The sequence below is a fragment of the Heloderma suspectum genome, chromosome 7 (genome assembly GCF_057233095.1).
Source record: "Heloderma suspectum isolate Gila_16-S chromosome 7, 16-S_ref, whole genome shotgun sequence".
NCBI lineage: Eukaryota > Metazoa > Chordata > Lepidosauria > Squamata > Helodermatidae > Heloderma > Heloderma suspectum.
Window position 1 is genome coordinate 23,986,430 of NC_139464.1, and position 19,718 is coordinate 24,006,147.

At 43.0% G+C, this 19,718-nt stretch overlaps 1 protein-coding gene across 1 annotated transcript in view; it reads right to left on the reverse strand.

The window, feature by feature from the left end:
• The window catches only part of CACNA1C (calcium voltage-gated channel subunit alpha1 C), a 674,475-nt gene that overhangs the window by 409,983 nt on the left and 244,774 nt on the right, over positions 1-19,718 (reverse strand). The window lies entirely within an intron of this gene.

Consider the following 19,718-nt stretch of genomic DNA (forward strand, 5'->3'; position numbering starts at 1 on the left):
CCAAGTCAGTCACCTTATCTCAACCCAACAGAGCATGCTTTTCACTTACTGAAGAGAAGACTGAAGGCAGAAAGACCCACAAACAAGCAGCAGCTGAAGACAGCTGCAGTAAAGGCCTGGCAAAGCATCTCGAGGGAGGAAACTCAGCATTTGGTCATGTCCATGGGTTCCAAACTTCAGGTGGTCATTGACTGCAACGGATTTTCATCTAGGTATTAAAGGTGATCCTTAAGTTTGGAATGATGTTGGTTTGTTCCATTACTTATGAGCCACCAACGATGGGTGGGTGTGTAAGCCACTGGCTGTCCTTCCTGAATGGTTAGTGCCCCACTTTTGTCAAATCCCTTGAATTACAGCTGAAAGTCCTGCCTTCGCTCCCATCTGGGTGTGTTTCCTTTCAACTTCAATGTGGTGGTGTACAGAGGCCAACTGCCAAACAGTTATCCTTGTTCCAATATTTCTGGCCCTGACTGTATGCATTAGCCTATACTGTGCACCAGAAGACACATTAATGTACACATAGCACAACTAGCATGTATGCAGAGCCAGGATTGTGCATAAAATCCAGTATCCTCAGAAAGTAAGCTTTCATTATGTTTTTTAAAAAGAGAAGCAATTTTCTAGCCCTGGCAAAGATCAACTTAAATGTCTTTGGGCAATGCCTATGGAGACAATGGACTTGATGGTCTTATAAGCCTCTTCCAACCCTACTATTCTATGATTATATGAGACCCCACAATCCACAGACTGGGCAGGATTTTTAGTAGTTAAAAGGTGAAGATTCTTCATTGCCTCTTTCCCCTCCCAATGACTAGCTGAATAATAGAATTATGCAAAATAGGGAACTATATGCTAATTTAATAGGGAATTATATGCTCGTCATAATTTATACAGGCCACATAATTAAATGTTTCTTGATGATGATTTTTTGTTTCCTAGACACAGAATTATTTTTATTTATTTAGTATTTTATTTTATTTACTGAAAGCGCAGACTAAATGTGGCCTATCCTGTTGTGTCTATGAAGCTCGGATAAAAGCATGGCCAAAATCATAATAGATGTCCCAGAGCAGAACCTTTAGGGTTCAAGTGAAATCTTGCTATATGCTACAACCATATGTACACATATATATTTATTTAAATTACTTTATTTAATAACATTTATATACTACTTTTCCATATCAGTGTCAAACTAAAAGCAAACAAAATGCCAATGGAACGTCCATCAAATAATACAATCTAAATAAACTGAACGATAAGAATGAAAAGAAACAGCAGAGTGCAATGGAATGTGACATCCATACAGCACTAGTGAGCCACTAACAATGCAACCCTATGCATGTCTACTCAGACACAAGTCCCACTGAGTTCAGTGGGGCTTACTCATAATAGGTGGGTATGGGAGTGTAGCCTGTGTATTCTAATTTCTCCATCAAATAATACGTTTTTCTACAAGTATGAATGAGTTGTACCTCAGGGGCAAGTATGTCTTTCCTTTAACTGCCACAGCAGAACACACTACAAAAGAGGATCATAGAATCATAGAATAGTAGGGATGGAAGGGGCCTAGAAGACCATCAAGTCCAACCCCCTGCTCAGTGCAGGAAGCCTGCAGCACCCGGTATTCCCAGGCAGTCTTCCATCCAAATACTAACCAGGCCTGACCCTGCTTAGCTTCTGAGATCAGACGAGATCAGGCACAATCCTTCCCCAATGGGCTATCTTTTTCTTTTTGCTCCATTTCATAGAATCATAGAATAGTAGGATTGGAAGGGGCCTACAAGGCCATCGAGTCCAACCCCCTACTCAATGCAGGAATCCAAGTCAGAGTATCCCTGACAAATGGCTGTCCAGCCTCATCTTGAACGCCTCCAGTGTGGGAGAGCCCACCACCTCCCCAGGTAATTGGTTCCATTGTCGTATTGCTCTTACAGTCAGGAAGTTTTTCCTGATGTTCAGCCGGAATCTGGCTTCCTGTAACTTGAGCCCATTATTCTGTGTCCTGCACTCTGGGATGATCAAGAAGAGATCCTGGCCTTCTTCTCTGTGACAACCTTTCAAGTACTTGAAGAGTGCTATCATATCTCCCCTCAGTCTTCTCTTCTCAAGGCTAAACATGCCTAGTTCTTTCAGTCTCTCTTCATAGGGCTTTGTTTCCAGTCCCCTGATCATCTTTGTTGCCCTCCTCTGAACCCTCTCCAGTTTGTCTGCATCCTTCTTAAAGTGTGGTGCCCAGAACTGGACACAGTACTCCAGATGAGGCCTAACCAGTGCTGAGTAGAACTGGACACAGTACTCCAGATGAGTGCTAACCAGTGCTGCACTTTTCTCGTTAGTGCCGCTTGCCATGGGACCTTACTGATCATTGTTCTGAGTTTATTAAAATCAGCTTTCCTAAAATCCAGGGTACGCATTTGACTACACTCAGCTTTTGCTTCCCTTAGAACCAAGAACTCAAGTGCAACATGGTCGCTTTCCCCCAGAGTTTCTGTAACTGCTACTTTATCCACTAAGTCATCTCTGTTGGTTAGGATCAAGTCAAGGATAGCCGATCCTCTAGTTCCTTCTTCTACTTTCTGTAGGAGGAAGTTATCCGCCACACAAGTCAGGAATTTCCTGGAGGGGCTATGTTTTGCAGAATTTGTCTCCCAACAAATATCGGGGAAATTGAAGTCCCCCATTACTACGACATCATGCTTCCTTAAAACATTGGCTATTTGCTTTTCAAAAGTTTCATCCTTGTCTTCTCCTTGATTGGGTGGCCGGTAGTAGACTCCGACCACCAGGTTCCTTTTATTCTTTGCTCCAGTTATTTCAACCCAGATGCTCTCGATGGGGCTACCAAGCTCCTCCTCCTGTATTTCTGTGCAGAGATATGTATTTTTCACATACAGTGCAACCCCACCTCCCTTTCTGTTCCTCCTGTTCTTTTTGAACAACTTATATCCTTCAAATTTGTGAAGGATATATTTGTGGCAATACAATCTCCTGCAAGATATTCCACTTGGAGAGGGAAGAGAACTGTTCCTCATTAGCTTTAGCAGTCTTGTGGAAAACTGGAGCAGCAGAAACTTCAAAGTGCTGAAGACGTTACAGCGGTTTCATGGCATGTTAAATTCAAGCCCAGACATAAAGCAAGGATCCTCTCAAAGCAAAATGAAGTAGCTCCATTAAGTGATTATTGAAAAGTGCCAGGGAATGACTCGGCGTCTGTCTGAAAGTATGCTTCCTAGTTGGAAGGTTTGCATGATAGACTCAAAATCATCAGGTTCTATTTTTGTTACTCTGAATACTATTGAAAACAAAAAAATGAGAATTACCAAAGGGGTAGACATGTTAGACTGTTGCAGCAGAAACTGCAGTCTTGTGGCACCTTAATGACTAACAGATTATTATGGCATAAGCCAGGCATCCCCAAACAGATGTTTTAGACTACAATTCCCATTATCCCTGGCCATGCTGGCTGGGGCTAATGCGAGTTGTCATCCTAAACATGTAGAGGGCACCAAGTTGAGGAAGGCTGGCATAAGCTTTTGTGGACTACAGCCCACAATTAAATTTAAGAGGCACCACTTCTATCCTCCTGTTCCCTTGACCCACACACCCACACACTGTGCTGGCTCTAGGTTTTGGGGAGCCTTGGGCAAGATGCCCTCAGTGTGCTCACCCCTTCACTGTGTTCCTCCAGGTTCAATCCGCACAGCCAGGGACAGGGAGATGGTGAGGCAAACAGAGGCTGCTCCTGCTGCATCTGCTCTGCCACTGCTTGCTCACTCAGACAGGGCAGGTGAACAGGTAGTGAGCATGAGACGGAGAAGCAGCAGGGCCGGCCAAAAGGCTCCAGGAGTTGGCAGTAAATCCCTACTGAGTCATGGGCCTCATCAGGCACCCAAAAGTGCACACACCTAATGCTAACCCTGCTCACACATCCTCACTGAGTTCTCTACTACTTGTCCATTCCCACTGCTGCTACATCCTCTGACCTTCCTGCTGCCTCATCCTGACTGCCCGTCCCACTGCATTTAAAGCCAGGCCAGGCAGCCAGAGATCACGTGGTGCCTTTTCCAGCCAGGAGAAAAGAGCACAGACCTATGGTGGTTATGTGTGCTGTTCCTCATAGTCCTTGAGGCTCTGAAATGCTGAGACAGTCAGCTGCAATTGCTCCCACTGACTCTCCCTCCCTCTTCCCAGCCCCTGCACAGCTTCTGGTAATGTTCACAAATAACAGCACTCTATCTTAAACCAAGGTGCTCCTAGGCCTTTACAGTAAGCATTTAACTTGCTATAAAATGGCAGGTTATTACTGTGCATGCATGACAGCTAATTAACAGAGGGAAACAGCAATGATAATATAGTTGTGTGCCAGGCAATTGTCAGACATAAATAATTTCTGACATTTATCATTGTTGTTCGAAGTTGCTCAGTCTATAGCCTGGATTAATGGGTGCCGCCAAAACGTCATATTTGAATTGAGAGATTTGTAGCGTCTCTGATGAAGACATTATTCACCTTCCTTTAAGCAGCAGGCATGCCTGCTAGAATAAGGCCAGCAAAGATGATAATCACTGTGTACAGTGTGTGTTTGTTTGTTTTAATTCCAACATTTCTTTCCTTTCCCCCAAAAACAATGTTCATTTGGTTTACAGTCCAGGCACTGTATGAACCAAAACCTGCGCTGCTGATTGCAGTGACAAAAGGGCCTTTCAAGGTTTCACCACGCTAAACTTTTGTTATATTAATCCTTCCTACCCTTTACCAGAAAGTCCTAGCTGATCTTTCATAGTTCACAGATAAATACCCCTACTGTTATCAGTATTGATGACAAGAGTATGAAATTAGCAATGTCGGTACTTAATGCTATATTTCTAAATGGGAGATACTTCACTCATCATAAATTCCTAAACTCACTTTCTAAGGAGAAAGTTCCAATGAACTTCTGTGGATTTATTAAGGAGTTGTGGTGGGCAGGCAACCCCATCCCCAGTCTGGTCTAGAAATAATCCAGGGAACCTGGATTACTTTGCTGAACATTGCAAACTGGGTTAACAGCTGACCTCTTTTGAGAGTCCACCCAGCTGTCTTTCTCTAACTTATAATATAATGAGAGGAACGGGGAGAGCATCCATTTATTTCCCATAGTTCCCAGTGTCTCTGGGTGCTGCTACATACGCTCACAGCAGCCTCCAGAGCCTACAGGAGGCCTTCACTATGCCTGCCTTGGTTCCTTAGGGAAAGGGGGCAAGGAGGACTCACATCAGATGCTGTGGCAGAGACAGGCTGAACTAGATCCAATTAGGATTGGGCCCAGACTCTGGAGCTATCTGGATCCAATCCTAATTGGATCTGGCTGAGTGGACAGACAGGTGTCCGACCTCTCCCTTTTTAGGATTCTACCTCATCACTATGTCTGAGCAAACATGCTTTAATGGTATCACATCTTAACTTAATTAAAGGAAAAACATAAATGCACAGGATAGAGATAATCAGTCTTCTTTAAGGGTTGGTTAATACATTATGTAGGGCACAGCCATGTTTTGCCACTGAGAACCTGCCCAACTAGGAGCTGCAACCAGTTCTGTCTCCTGCTGAATGTACTTGCATGATACTTATATTTGCAAGCACACTTTTGTCACATTCACATATAAAACATTTCAGCTGTGCACCTAAAATCATAACTCATGAACACGTTTTATGAAGAGACTCCAGCTCTGTCATTACCTTCACCAACCACTGCTAACATTGTGCTCCTCTTGGTACTTCTTCACATGCATGTGAGCTAACTGCTGAATGAAGTCATTTCTCAGAGGCTGAAGTCAGCAGGTCAGCTTTATGTCAGATCTGTTCTGAAACTGATTCAACCCTAGCTGTTTACATTATGCTCTTTGCATCATGGCCTGTGCAGATGGAAGCTATTGTCAGGTTGGGAGGAAGAGCAAAGTATATTTGCCAGGATGGGAGTGATGCTCATGTAGGGTTCCCTATGTTACACCACCCTTGCTCAAATAACATAATTTGTGCTAAGCAAGGACATGAGAGATTGGGAACTCTGCCAGTGCAGACATATCCAAGGTGTCACATTATGAATTCAGAAAAACACTTTTCCAATTCTTGCAAGGCATCTGTTTCCTCATAAGGACATAACATGATAGAAATGTTCCACACTACAGTGCTGAAATGGAAATAAGTTTGAACAATAGTTTGGGTACATAAGAAAAGGACCTCTAGTTTCCTTCCCTTCCACTGTCTCAACTAGTCTTAAATTTTAGATTCTAAGCTCTTTAATACAGAAACCTTCCTTATGTTACTTTGGAAAGTGCCCTGTGTCCAATTTTATTATTTATTTTTTAAACATGCTATACTGCTTTTCATTTTTTTAAAAATCCAAAAGTGGTTCATAAAGAAAAATCATGACAAATACAATAAAACCAATCAATAACACAGTAAAATAGTAATAAAACAATAAAATATTGCATTAAAATAACCACGAGTAGCTGGCAATGCTACCAGTCAGGAAAATGCCTGGAAACACATATATGTTTTTAGTTGTCAGGAGAAACACTCCACACTAAGGCACCTCCGTGATCTCAATAGGATTATCATTCCACATGGTAAGCGCCAAAACGGAGAAGGCCCTCCTCCACGCCACAACTAAGTGAATATCAGTAGGCTGTGTTATGGTGAGCAAGGCCTCCCTCTCAGAACATAGACTGGGGCGACCTATACAGAAAGAGGCAGTCTCTTAGATAACAGGATCCTTATTGTCACATAATAATAATATGTGGTAAATAGTGTTTGGATGAACTCCTCCAACCAGGCTCAGAATTTGGTTTGACAAAGTGAAAAATTATCCTCAAAACCTGGAAAATAGTTCAGTTTATTCCAAATCCAGTCCTGAGCCAAACTGATGAGATATCATCATCAGCGACGGTTCTAATCTCTCCACAAAGTCCCCCAGAGAGCCTCTTCCCCCTTCCTCCTTCCCAATTACCTAGCTTATTGGTTCAGAGGTGGTGGAGAGATGGAGGAAAGTAGGTAGGTATCTCTTTCCTCCCTCTGGTGTCTAGCACACTCTTACAACAAGGGCATTGCAAGCTAGGCAACAAGTGCACTGGAAAACTTAGTTTTCCAAGCATTACTGACATGTCAGTTGCTCTGAAAAAATTACATTTCCCACAGCTCCTGACAGCTGCCTTGCATACCTTAATAGTATGCCTAGTGCTGGGGGAGGGTGGGAAAGAAACAGCAAGGAAGGTGAGTTGATAGGTGAGAAAGAGGGGACAGGGATTTGGAGGTGGGTGAGAATCAAGTAGGGAGGACTTGATTTCTTCAAGATTTCAGATTAAAATCAGAGCTGGAGAAGAACTCTTGGGGATGTAATACTTTCTCCATATTTGAGATAAGCATTACAAACCACTGAGATTTGTATTTGAGTCAGGAAATCCAAATTTTGACAATATTGCTATTCATAAATGAAGCAGTCCTGTATTAAAGATTTAAAAAGTATTTATAAACATGCCATGACCCTACCACTACCACACACATATGCACCTTACCTAGATTTCTATATCATGCCATCTTGAGGACTAAGGATGGGAAATAATGCATTAAACTATCAACCCAGGAAAACCAACTACAAAAAGCCAACTTAAATATAGCAAAGGGCTGGATGTGCCTGATCACACCTGATCTTGGAAGCTAAGTAGGGTCAGCCCTGGTTAGTACTTGGATGGGAGACCAGCTGGGAATCAGGCTTCCTGCATTGAGCAGGGTGTTGGACTCAATGGTCTTGTAGGCCCTTTCCAACCCTATGATTCTATGACTTCTATATTTGACACGGAAATACATTAAAATATCCACATATATGCTAACTCTTGCCCATTAAGAACTAGGTCTTATGCTTCCAGAAAATACCCAGAGTTTGTACAAGGATGGCACAGGCAGTGGTTCCCAATCTTTAGCCCCAGTTGCTGTTGGGCTACAGCTCCTATCATCTCTGACCATTGGTCACGCTGGCTGGGGATGATGGGAGCTGTCAAGCAACGACATCTGGGGACCCCAAGGTTGAGATGCACTGGCACAGAGATTGTGATGGAGCATGAGAGAAGAGGTAATTTCTAAGGTAAGTACAACCTAAGTTATTCAGGACTTTATATGTCAACACCAGCACTGGTATGAAACTCCAAGGCTTCCCAGGCTACAAACTGATAACAGTTCCTCTATATCAGCCTTCCCCAATCTGATGCCCTCAAGATGTTTTGGACTACAATTCCTAGCATTCCTGACCATTGGCTGTGTTGGATGGGGAGTTGAAATCGAAAACATCTGGTGGGCACCAGGTTGGCCACCACGCATGATGACTATATATTATCTCCAGTATTGGAGGCAGAATGCCTCTGTATACCAGCTGCTGGGGAAGATGAGTGGGCGATTGCTATTGCACTCAGGTCCTACTTGTGGGCTTCCCACTGGCAGATGGTTGGCCCTGTGTGAAAAGAATGCTGGACTACATAGGCCATTGTTCTAAACCAGCACGGCTCTTCTTATGTTCTTAATCGAAGTTACTTATTGACTATCTGAACACTCCATAAACTTTGTTTTGGGTAGTACTTCTAAATGATGTACAGATATCCTGAAGGAGTTTAGGTGTAATAGAGAAGTGTAACTTCCTGTATATATCTCAGTATCTTTTTAAGGTTGTTGTTGTTTTTAAAAGGATTATATGGAAGCTTTTAAAATATCAGCTCTGTAATCTAACCTCTTATAAATTTATTCTGCCAATGACTATTTTGCTTTCTAATGGTTCCACTTCCTATAGCCCTTAGTAACGAACCAATTTTCCAGGCATTTCTTCTGTTTCATATCCTTAGCTAATACTGTAGTTGGAAACAATAACTGTTGGTTTTAATGACAGCACATTTAATTCCCTCTTTTGTTTGGCTTTGTTTCAGTCCCCCCCTCCCCCTTCTGCCTGCACCCACACACACACCCCTTTAACACCAAAACAGCTGTGAAGTTATGCCACCCCTAATTATTCTGAGCAGTGCCAAAATGGAGGCTCCTCTGTCAAGGGGGATGGCAGCCTAGTGCAGAACATGACAGCATCATCAGTAGGTGGGCACAGCCGAAAAGGCCAGCATACTGTCTCTGTGATTACTGTCATCCATCTCAATTCAGGCAGAAAACCAAGTACGCTCCATCTTTTCTCACTCCCTTTCCTTGCCTTTGCTGCTGCTGCATGCACATCTCCAAATACAACATGTACTGAGATATATATTTGTGTAAAATCCTCTTTTAGCCACTTAAAGGCTGCCATCTCCAATCAAATACAGTAGCTGGCCTTTTAAAGCAACTGTCTTCCAGCAGGTCTGTTGTCACACATTGTCAAACTATTGTCTTCAGTTAAGGGCATCCATTTAACAGAGGACTGCCGCTTCCAAGTCTTTACCAAGGAAATTCCCAAATGTCAGCTTACACTCAGGACTCACCTGATGCACACAGGTTAGAGTGAGTTGAGGATTGCCTTGGGACAACTGATCAACACTTGTTGCAGCCTATGAGTTTCAACAGGCAGATCATGCCAGAGGATGTCACAGCCCATATTGGGGGGGGGGGTGAAATGGAAAGGGAGAGAGAGAGAGAGCGCAGCCAGGCTGGGAAAGGGTCAGCTCAAATGGGTAGCTTGCAAAGGCCACCTCAACCCAGCAGTCAGTGCACTGTTACATGCCCAGGAGGCTCTCTCCTGTTCCCACCAGGGAATACCCTCCTGACATTCCATCACACACACACACACACACACACAGCACGCCCCTTTATTTTGGTATGGGCACCAAACTCCTATCCAGTTTTTCTGCCCCTTGATGGATTCCACATTCCACCCCGGTTGACTTAACTTCTTTGAAAGACTATGACATACATAGAGATGAATTAACATTTGGCAGCTGGTGACAAGTGGGTGGCCCCTCCCCCACACTTGTGAAAAGGTGCCCTTGCTCACTAAGATTATCTGGAGACAGGCTCAACATCACCAGGTGGTATCCTTGGACAGCTGCTGAGGGGGTGCTGCTGCGGCTGCCATGGGCTGCCTTTCCTGGAGAGCCAAGTGGCCATCATTATAATTGTCTACAATGCCCCAACACTGTGGTGCATTGTGGGCAAGTACAATGATGGCCACTAGGTACTCACTGGAGTAAACCCTGCCACCACTGTCATTGTTCTCCTCTAGTAGGCTCTGCCAGCCCCTCGCATCTGACAGAAAGAAATAGTGGGGGAGGCCTCCTATTGACATGAGGATGGGATCATCAGCATGGGGGTGACAGGCTGGTGAGGCTTGGTTTTGTGTCCGATCATGTACAGAAGTTAGAGGGTACAGTGCAGGACTTTCTCTATGATAGTACCACTCTGTGGAATTCTCTCTGGAGATTATTAGATTTGCCCCTTTATAATATAGCTGCCAAAAGTATGGAAGAACATTTTTATTTGTCAAGGCTTTTACTGGATTTTGCTGATGTTTATTTGTTTGTACGGCTGCATTTAGTATTCTTAGGGAGCAAACCTATGGCCACTACTCAGCGGCTAGATGGCCATAGGATATGTGAGTTTCTGGGAACTGACCTCAGAGCCCGCACTCCGAGGTCAGTTCCCAGGGAACCAACCTTCTCCCCCTTCTGCGCTGCCTTGCAGGCAGCGTGGAACAGCCCCACGCTCTGTGCTTGGAAGAGGACCACGGAGCGGCCAAAATGGGGTGCTCCAGGGGGAGTTCCAGGGTGGGGAAGACCAAAATGCCAGTACGACACATCCTGTGTGTTGTCCGGCAGCCTCCTCCCCCTCTCTGCCTTCCCGCGGCTAGACAGCCGAAATCGGCTGTCTAGCTGCAAATGCAGGGCAGGAGAAGCGTGGAGGGAACGATCCCCTCCATACTTCTTCTGCTTTGCACTGGATAGGCAGTCGCCTCCGAGTTTGGAGGCGGCAGCCTATCCCCATAGGATTGCTACCTTAAGGGTGCAATGCTATGCATGTTTAGACAGAAAAAAGAACTGCACCCTAAGTTGTTTTATATGATCGTTCTGGAATGCTGTAAGTCACCTTACATACTGGACTACTAGAAAGGCGACTAAGAAATGTTAGAACTAAATTAAATTAGTTGTACTGATCAATATTAATCAAAATCAAGAAAGGTGTTTTTCACTATCTCCAGCATTTTATGGCCTGTATAAGGGAGACAGATAAATTAATATATCTAACCTGGGTCAAAACAAGTAGACCTGATTGATTTCACATGGTTATTAAAATACAAGCTCACTTTTAAAATGTATATTCATCTGTCCTTGTTCAAAAACAAAACAAGAAAACAATTCAGAATGCAAAATGTTTTATTACACTTTAAGATGTAATTACTTTGTATAACTGATGGCTCCTTCAGGCGTTAATATCTCCCAATTAAGCCGTTCTGGATAACATCAACCATGGATCTTTGGATTTATTTTTAGATCTGTATTGTTTTAATTTGTTTTTTTATTGTAAGCCAGCTTGGGAGCCATTATAAATGAAAGGTGGTCCATAAATATAGCAAGTAGGTGAATAAACAAATAAAAGATAGTCACAGTGACCCAGAGTACCCACAGTGCTGTTTAAGAAGGCAATCTATATCAACAAATACGTATTGTATGTATTGTGGCAAGAATATGTGGGAAACCTTGGTTCAAATCCTTGCTTAACTCTCTCTCTCTCTGCCTACTTCCCAGGGTTGTTGTAAGGATAAAATGAGTTAGCTTTATGTATGCTGTCCCAAAATCCTTGCATTGGAGGTGTGATACTACAGTGACAGGTTATGGGATAGTAAAATGGATTTATTTGGTAAGAATAAAAGAAGGGAAGAAACTAATTAATAAATGTATGGATAGCACAAATTTCTCAATTTTGGAGGTGGCAATTTTGGACATAAGGCCTCTAGAGAAATATTAATAGTATGATAATAATGTGTTGTATAACAATAGACCCCTTCATGGATCACTGCCTTGTTGTGGCAAAGGGGCTTGCGTAACTCAGTGAAGCCATAAGCTATGCCGTGCAGGGCCATCCAAGACGGACAGGTCATGGCAGAGGGTTCTGACAAAATGTGGTCCACTGGAGAAGGAAATGGCAACCCACTCCAGTATTCTTGCCAAGAAAACCCCATGGAACGTATCACAAGGCTAAAAGATATGACACCGGAAGATGAGCCCCTCAGGTCGGAAGGTATCCAATATACTACTGAGGAAGAGCAGAGGGTATTTCCAAGTAGCGCCAGAAAGAGTGAAGCGGCTGGGCCAAAGCCGAAAGGACACTCAGCTGTGGATGTGTCTGGTGGTGAAAAGAAAATCCGATGTTGTAAAGAACAATATTGTTTAGGAACCTGGAATGTCAGATCAATGAATCAAGGTAAGCTGGAGGTGGTCAAACATGAGATGGCAAGATTGAACATTGACATCTTGGGAATCAGCGAACTAAAATGGACAGGCATCGGCGAATTTAATTCAGGTGACCATTATATCTACTATTGTGGGCAAGAATCCCTTAGAAGAAATGGAGTAGCACTCATAGTCAACAAAAGGGTGGGAAAAGCAGTACTGGGGTACAATCTTAAAAATGATAGAATGATCTCAGTACGAATCCAAGGCAAACCATTCAACATCACAGTAATTCAAGTCCATGCCCCAACCACTGATGCCGTAGAAGCTGAGGTTGATCGGTTCTATGAAGACCTACAACACCTTCTAGAACTAACACCAAAAAAAGATGTCCTCTTCATCATAGGGGATTGGAATGCTAAAGTAGGAAGTCAAGAAATCACCAGGATAACAGGCAGGCATGGCCTTGGTGTACAAAATGAAGCAGGACAAAAGCTAATAGAGTTTTGCCAAGAGAACACGCTGATCGTAGCAAACACTCTTTTCCAACAGCACAAGAGACGACTCTACACATGGACATCACCAGATGGTCAATATCGAAAGCAGATTGATTATGTCCTTTGCAGCCAAAGATGGAGAAGCTCCATACAGTCAGTAAAAACAAGACCTGGAGCTGACTGTGGCTCAGGTCATGAGCTGCTTCTTGCAAAATTTCAGCTTAAATTGAAGAACGTAGGGAAAGCCACTACACCATTCAGGTATGACCTAAATCATATCCCTGATGAATATACAGTGGAGGTGAGGAATAGATTTCAGGGATTAGACCTGATAGACAGAGTGCCTGAGGAACTATGGACGGAGGTCCGTAACATTGTTCAGGAGGCAGCAACGAAATCCATCCCAAAGAAAAAGAAATGCAAGAAAGCCAAGTGGCTGTCTGATGAGGCTTTACAAGTAGCTGAGGAAAGAAGGGAAGCAAAAAGCAAGGGAGAAAAGGGAAGATATATCCAACTGAATGCAGAGTTCCAGAGAATAGCAAGGAGAGACAAGAAGGCCTTCTTAAATGAACAATGCAATGAAATCGAGGAAAACAATAGAATGGGAAAGACTAGAGATCTCTTCAAGAAAATTGGAGATCTCAAGGGAACGTTTTGTGCAAAGACGGGCATGATAAAGGACAAAGAAGGCAGGGACCTAACAGAAGCAGATGAGATTAAGAAGAGGTGGCAAGAATACACAGAAGAACTATACAGGAAAGATCTGAATGTCCCTGATAGCCATGATAGTGCGGTCACTGAACTTGAGCCGGACATCCTCGAGAGTGAAGTCAAGTGGGCCTTAGGAAGCATTAGTAACAACAAAGCTAGCAGAGATGACAGTATTCCAGCTGAGCTATTTAAAATCCTAAAAGATGATGCTGTTAAGGTGCTGCATTCAATATGTCAACAAATTTGGAACACTCAACAATGGTCGCAAGACTGGAAAAGGTCAGTTTACATTCCAATTCCAAAGAAGGGCAATGCCAAAGAGTGTTCAAACTACCGCACAATTGCACTCATTTCACATGTCAGCAATGTGATGCTCAAAATCCTACAAGCTAGGCTTCAGCAGTATGCGAACCGAGAACTACCGGAAGTACAAGCTGGGTTTCAAAGAGGCAGAGGAACTAGAGATCAAATCGCCAACATTCGCTGGATCATGGAGAAAGCAAGAGAATTCCAGAAAAACGTCTATTTCTGCTTCATTGACTACGCTAAAGCCTTTGATTGTGTGGATCACAACAAACTGTGGCAAACTCTTAAAGTGATGGGAGTACCAGACCACCTTACCTGTCTCCTGAGAAACCTGTACGAGGGTCAAGAAGCAACAGTCAGAACCAGGCATGGAACAACCAAGTGGTTCAAAATTGGGAAAGGAGTACGACAAGGCTGCATATTGTCACCCTGCTTATTTAACTTATATGCAGAGTACATCATGAGAAATGCTGGGTTGGATGAATCAGAGGTCGGAATTAAGATTGCTGGGAGAATTATCAACAACCTCAGATATGCAGACGATACCACCCTAATGGCAAAAAGCGAAGAGGATCTCAAGAGCCTCTTGTTGAGGGTGAAAGAGGAGAGTGCAAAAGCTGGTTTGAAACTCAACATTAAAAAAACTAAGATCATGGCATCTGGCCCTATCACTTCCTGGCATATAGAAGGGGACAAAATGGAAGCAGTGACAGATTTTACTTTCTTGGGCTCCAAGATCACTGCAGACGGTGACTGTAGCCATGAAATTAAAAGACGCTTGCTCCTTGGGAGGAAAGCTATGGCAAACCTAGACAGCATAGTAAGAAGCAGAGACATCACCTTGCTGACAAAGGGTCGTCTAATCAAAGCCATGGTTTTCCCAGTAGTAATGTATGGCTGTGAGAGCTGGACTATAAGGAAGGTTGAGCGCCGAAGAATTGATGCTTTCGAACTGTGGTGCTGGAGAAGACTCTTACGAGTCCCCGGGACTGCAAGGAGGTCAAATCAGTCAATCCTAAAGGAAATCAACCCTGAGTGCTCACTGGAAGGACAAATACTGAAACTGAAGCTCAAATATTTTGGCCACCTAATGCGAAGAGAAAATTCCCTGGAAAAGACCTTGATGCTGGGAAAGATTGAAGGCAAAAGGAGAAGGGGACAGCAGAGGATGAGATGGCTAGATAGCATCACCAATGCAATGAATATGAACTTGAGCACGCTCCGGGAGAGAGCGTAGGACAGGAAGGCCTGGCGTGCTATGGTCCATGGGGTCACGAAGAGTTGGACACGACTGAACGACTGAACAACAACAACAACAATAACAATAGAACATTTGGGTGTATATACGTAATGTCTAACTTTATTGTATTGGGGGAGTGGTTAAAAAAAACAAAACCATAAATGTTCCAATTAAATAAACAGAGCTGCAAATTGCATTTTCTCCAGCTAGTTAAAAAGCAACTTCTTTCTTAGTTGTGCTCCACCCCTTACTACTATCTCTCATGCTATTAACATGATTAGTAATAATTAAAAGACGAGTTTCTTTCTTCAAGGTGGTTAAAAGTAAACATATCTCTCAGCATTCATATTAACACAAGATAAAAACAAGCCTCTACTTTCTGTCTGCATAAGATTTAAGGTGTGACAAGTCGACCTAATGTTGCTATAGAAACTAAAATCTTTTTTTTTGCAATGGCATGGTAACTGACTGTAGTATGAGCTATGAAAAGCCTCTTGTACACCCTACAGTGAAGAGCTCTTGTGTTTCGTTTTTTAAAACCAATTAACTCAGAATTCTGTTAAATTAATTTCTGTTTAAATAGAGGTACTGTCAGGACAGAGCCAAAGATGCTCTGCCCCCCTCCCCTTTACAGCGGGGACATTCTAAAATTCCATTTTAACATTTTCTGAGATAAAATCGTATTCTTCATTTTTTAAAAAAACATTGCTTAAATATACAGATTTGTATTTCTGTACAAAACCATTGTTTACTGAAGGGATCCTCAGTACATCCTACCACTGTGGTCTAAATCCTAGCTGGTGCAATCTACTCACAAAAAAGGGTCTGACTGTTGAAGTGATATAGGAAGCTCTTGAACAAAATGCCTTGCCGGATGGAAGAGTAAGGAAAGGAAGGAGGAAAAAAGGAAACAGAACCTCTGGTTGGTTAATGCAGATGGAGATGGGCCTGTGAGGAACTGGGGACTGTCATGTCCCTGGGGTCAGACCTCCATTCCTTTCCTTAGGGAATGAGATCATGGAACTGGAAGAATCATTGGAGTGGGAGAGGGAATTGTCTTCAGTGCTAACCCCTGATGACCCCACTTCTGCAGAAGCCCTTCCACATGAGGAGCCCATCTTGCTGCCACCTCCACAGCCTGAAGAGGTTGCACTGTCAGGATGCTACCTAGAACTTGGACTTTGCCTTGCCATGACCGACTTAAGTCCCATTGATTTCAACGCGCCTACTCAGGCCATGATTAAGTCTGAATCCAGCCCTGTATTGATGGGCAAGATACAATCTTATAGACTAGGGTTTTAGTTGCTAACATCACATTATAGCCTCTTCTTTGAGATGAGTAGCCACTTAATGAGCAATAAAAAATAGCAGGAGTTGATACCTAAGTATCTTAAATGTTAATGTCAGAAATCACCTCCTTACTTGTGGATGGCACCTCAGGCCTAGTTTTAAAATTAAAAAATGGGCTTTCCTCTTAAAAAAAACAAGCTGTGCCATCAGGCAGCATCTCTCTGGAGCTCTAAAGACATACAGAGAAAAGAAAAACTTCAAGACATGGAAAGAAATAGCCTGGCTGAATTTTTTTCTGGTTGGTTCGTAACTGTAGTGACATGTGATCTCATTTTTACCCTTCCAATATCTTCCCAAATACTTGCATTTATTTATTATAATTTTACACTACCCAATAGCCAGAGTTCTCTGGAAGGTGTACAGGTAAATTAAAAACATAAAATACAAAACAATAAACAATGAAAAAAGCAAAATATCCTGAAGTGTGGAAAAAGGTTGTGCAAGGCTAGTCAAGCATCCTCTCTTGTAGCTTTCTTGCAACATCCCAAGCTGCTTTAAGTTGGCAAATTGTGGGCTGTTTTGCAAGTAATATGTGATAGCTTGGTGTGAAGCAGCTATCACAGATAAACTCCCATTGGTAGAGCCTTTTTTGTCCAGTGAATGCAGTACTTGTTAATGGGAAACAAACTGGGACTTGATAAGCTTATCGTCCAGGAATTACTACTTCAAGTGGTCACATGAAATTGGTCCTGTAAGCTGCTACACATAACTATGTAAAAGCAGACTTATGGTACTCAAGGACAGAGACAGGAAAAAGAGTGTGAAGGAGACTAATTTTAAACATTTCCTTAGCCATATAATCCATGGCCTAAAAACCCTTAAGCTCCCTGCTACTGATGTTTGGCTGACGATATGAAGCCTCCCATAAAGGTAAAACTTTAATAATTTTATAGCTAAGAATACATCAGGGGCTTAAAGTTCATATAAATAGAAGAATCGGTAGCGATGCAGTCCCTGCAGTATTTGAAAGTCTGTCTCTTTCAGGGATCATTTAGAAGGGGGGTGCTAGTACTGCTAGCCCGCATCCCTCCTCCAGGCAGAGACAGTTCTAGGATTTGGAATGCAGCAGAAGGATGCTTGCATTGACCCCAGACCCAGCATCGGTCCCAACCTGGCCCTCTGCTATTCAGTCTTTAGCCTTGTGTCCTCCCCAGGCTTAGCATCAGCTACTCAGCCTCCCACCCTTCCACTTCAATGGATGTCATCACAATCCCCACTAAGTCTCTCCACTAAGACTTGAAAATAAATAATGGAATGATAGAGTTGTAAATGATCTTGGAGATCATCTAGTCCAACCCCCTGCTCACTGCAGGCTCTGTACTGCAGGATCCAGAAAAACCATCCCTGACAGATGGCCACCCAGCTTCTGCTTAAATACTTCCAGCAAAGGAGAATCCACAGCCTCTCGAGGCAGTCTGTTCCACTGCTGAACAGCTCTCACTGTTAGGAAGTTTCTCCTAATTTTAGCTGAAATCTGCTTCCCCACAATTTCCATCCATTGGTTCTAGTCCTGCCTTCAGAAGCAACAGAGAACAAGTCTGCTCAGTCTTCTGGCATGACAGCCTTTCAGATATTTCAAGACCACTATAATGTATCCCCTTAATCTAGGCTAAATATCCCCAGCTCTTTCAACTGTTCCTCACAGGACTTGGTTTCCAGACGTCTCACCATCCTCGTTGCTCTTCTCTGGACACACTCCACCTTCTGAATGTCCTTCTTAAAATGGGGCACCCAGAACTGGACACATTACTCCAAATGGAGCCTGACTAACGCAGAATAGAGCAGAACTATTACTTCCCATGATCTGGACACTATGGTTCTGTTAATGTACGCCAGGATTGCATTAGCTTTCTTAGCTGCCGTATCGCACTGCTGGCTCATATTCAGCTTGTAAGCTACTGAGCCACCAAGGTCCTTTTCATGTGTGCTACTGCCAAGCCAGGATTCCCCTCATCCTATATTTGTGTCTTTGATGGTTTGTACCTAAATGCAAGGCTTCAGATTTATCTTATTTGAAATGCTTCTAAGTAACATGAATGTATGTTCAAAACACTTCCACCACACTTCCATAAAAAATGTATGACAGCCTTTATCTCATCATTATCAGGCTTTTGCTAAATCCCTGACCTGTCAAAATGGCCAGATCATACCTGTCTACTCAGTACCTTCTGTATAGTCAGCATTCAGGCCAATTATCCCATTTACTGTAGGAACAATCCCCTCTCTCCCCATTCCCACAAGCATTCACACTTCTGCTTAGCTGTACCAAAGACCATTTAGGTTGCAGCCCAAGGTCACCTGTTTGGTTGAGATGTCCTATCTAGGTATTCTGGCACACTAGTCAGGGAATCATGCCCTCTCTTTGTCTCCAGTGATGCTCAGAGAAGCCAATGTATAGCTAGGGCTTTGCTTAGTATTTTCTCGCTAAAGTTTGTGGAGCTTGATATCCAGAGTGAGAATTTCCCTCACTCTGGATGGGTGTCAGGGAGGAAGCTGACATCACCGCCTCCCATCACTGAAGGGGGAGGGTCATAGGGGTGAAAATGTTTGCAAAACATCCCAGTCCTAACTACATTTACTGAAGAAGTCTCATTGAGTTCATTGTTAAGTATATTGGAGATTTCGGCTCCCATCAAATGGGAGCTTAAAAATGGATGAACTGGCCTAAATTGCAAATCTCATTTTACCCAGTCCCTAAACTCTTTTTTTTAGTTAAGGAAAACCTTAAATAACCTTAAATATTTTTTCTAAACAAGCAGTGTTATTGTCCACAATGTTATTCTCCTGAATTAAGTTAAAGCATTATAGGCCACCTCTGACTTCACCTGGATCTGTGTGTCACCAAATTTTCATTGCAACAGCCACAGCAAGACTCTCAAATTTCCTTCCATTATTAGTGATAACACAGCTCCCCTCTCCTTATAAGCTACTTCAGCTTGAAAGCATGCATGAATATGCAGCAAGTCAGATCTGATTAACTATGTTGAGCTCTTTAGAGGTATTGGCTATGTTCACACATGGGACTAAAGCATGAGCCTCTGCAAGCCCAACTGACGCATCCAGCTTGCATGCTCTCCCCTCTTCCCACACAACCAGGAACAATAAACTATGACTTAGTTTCACTTTCCACCATTCCTGGTTTGTGGTTATGTACAAACCAGGAATCGTGGTTTAAAACAAACTCTAGTCAACTGATAAACAACCCAGCAACAACCCCTGAATTGTTTT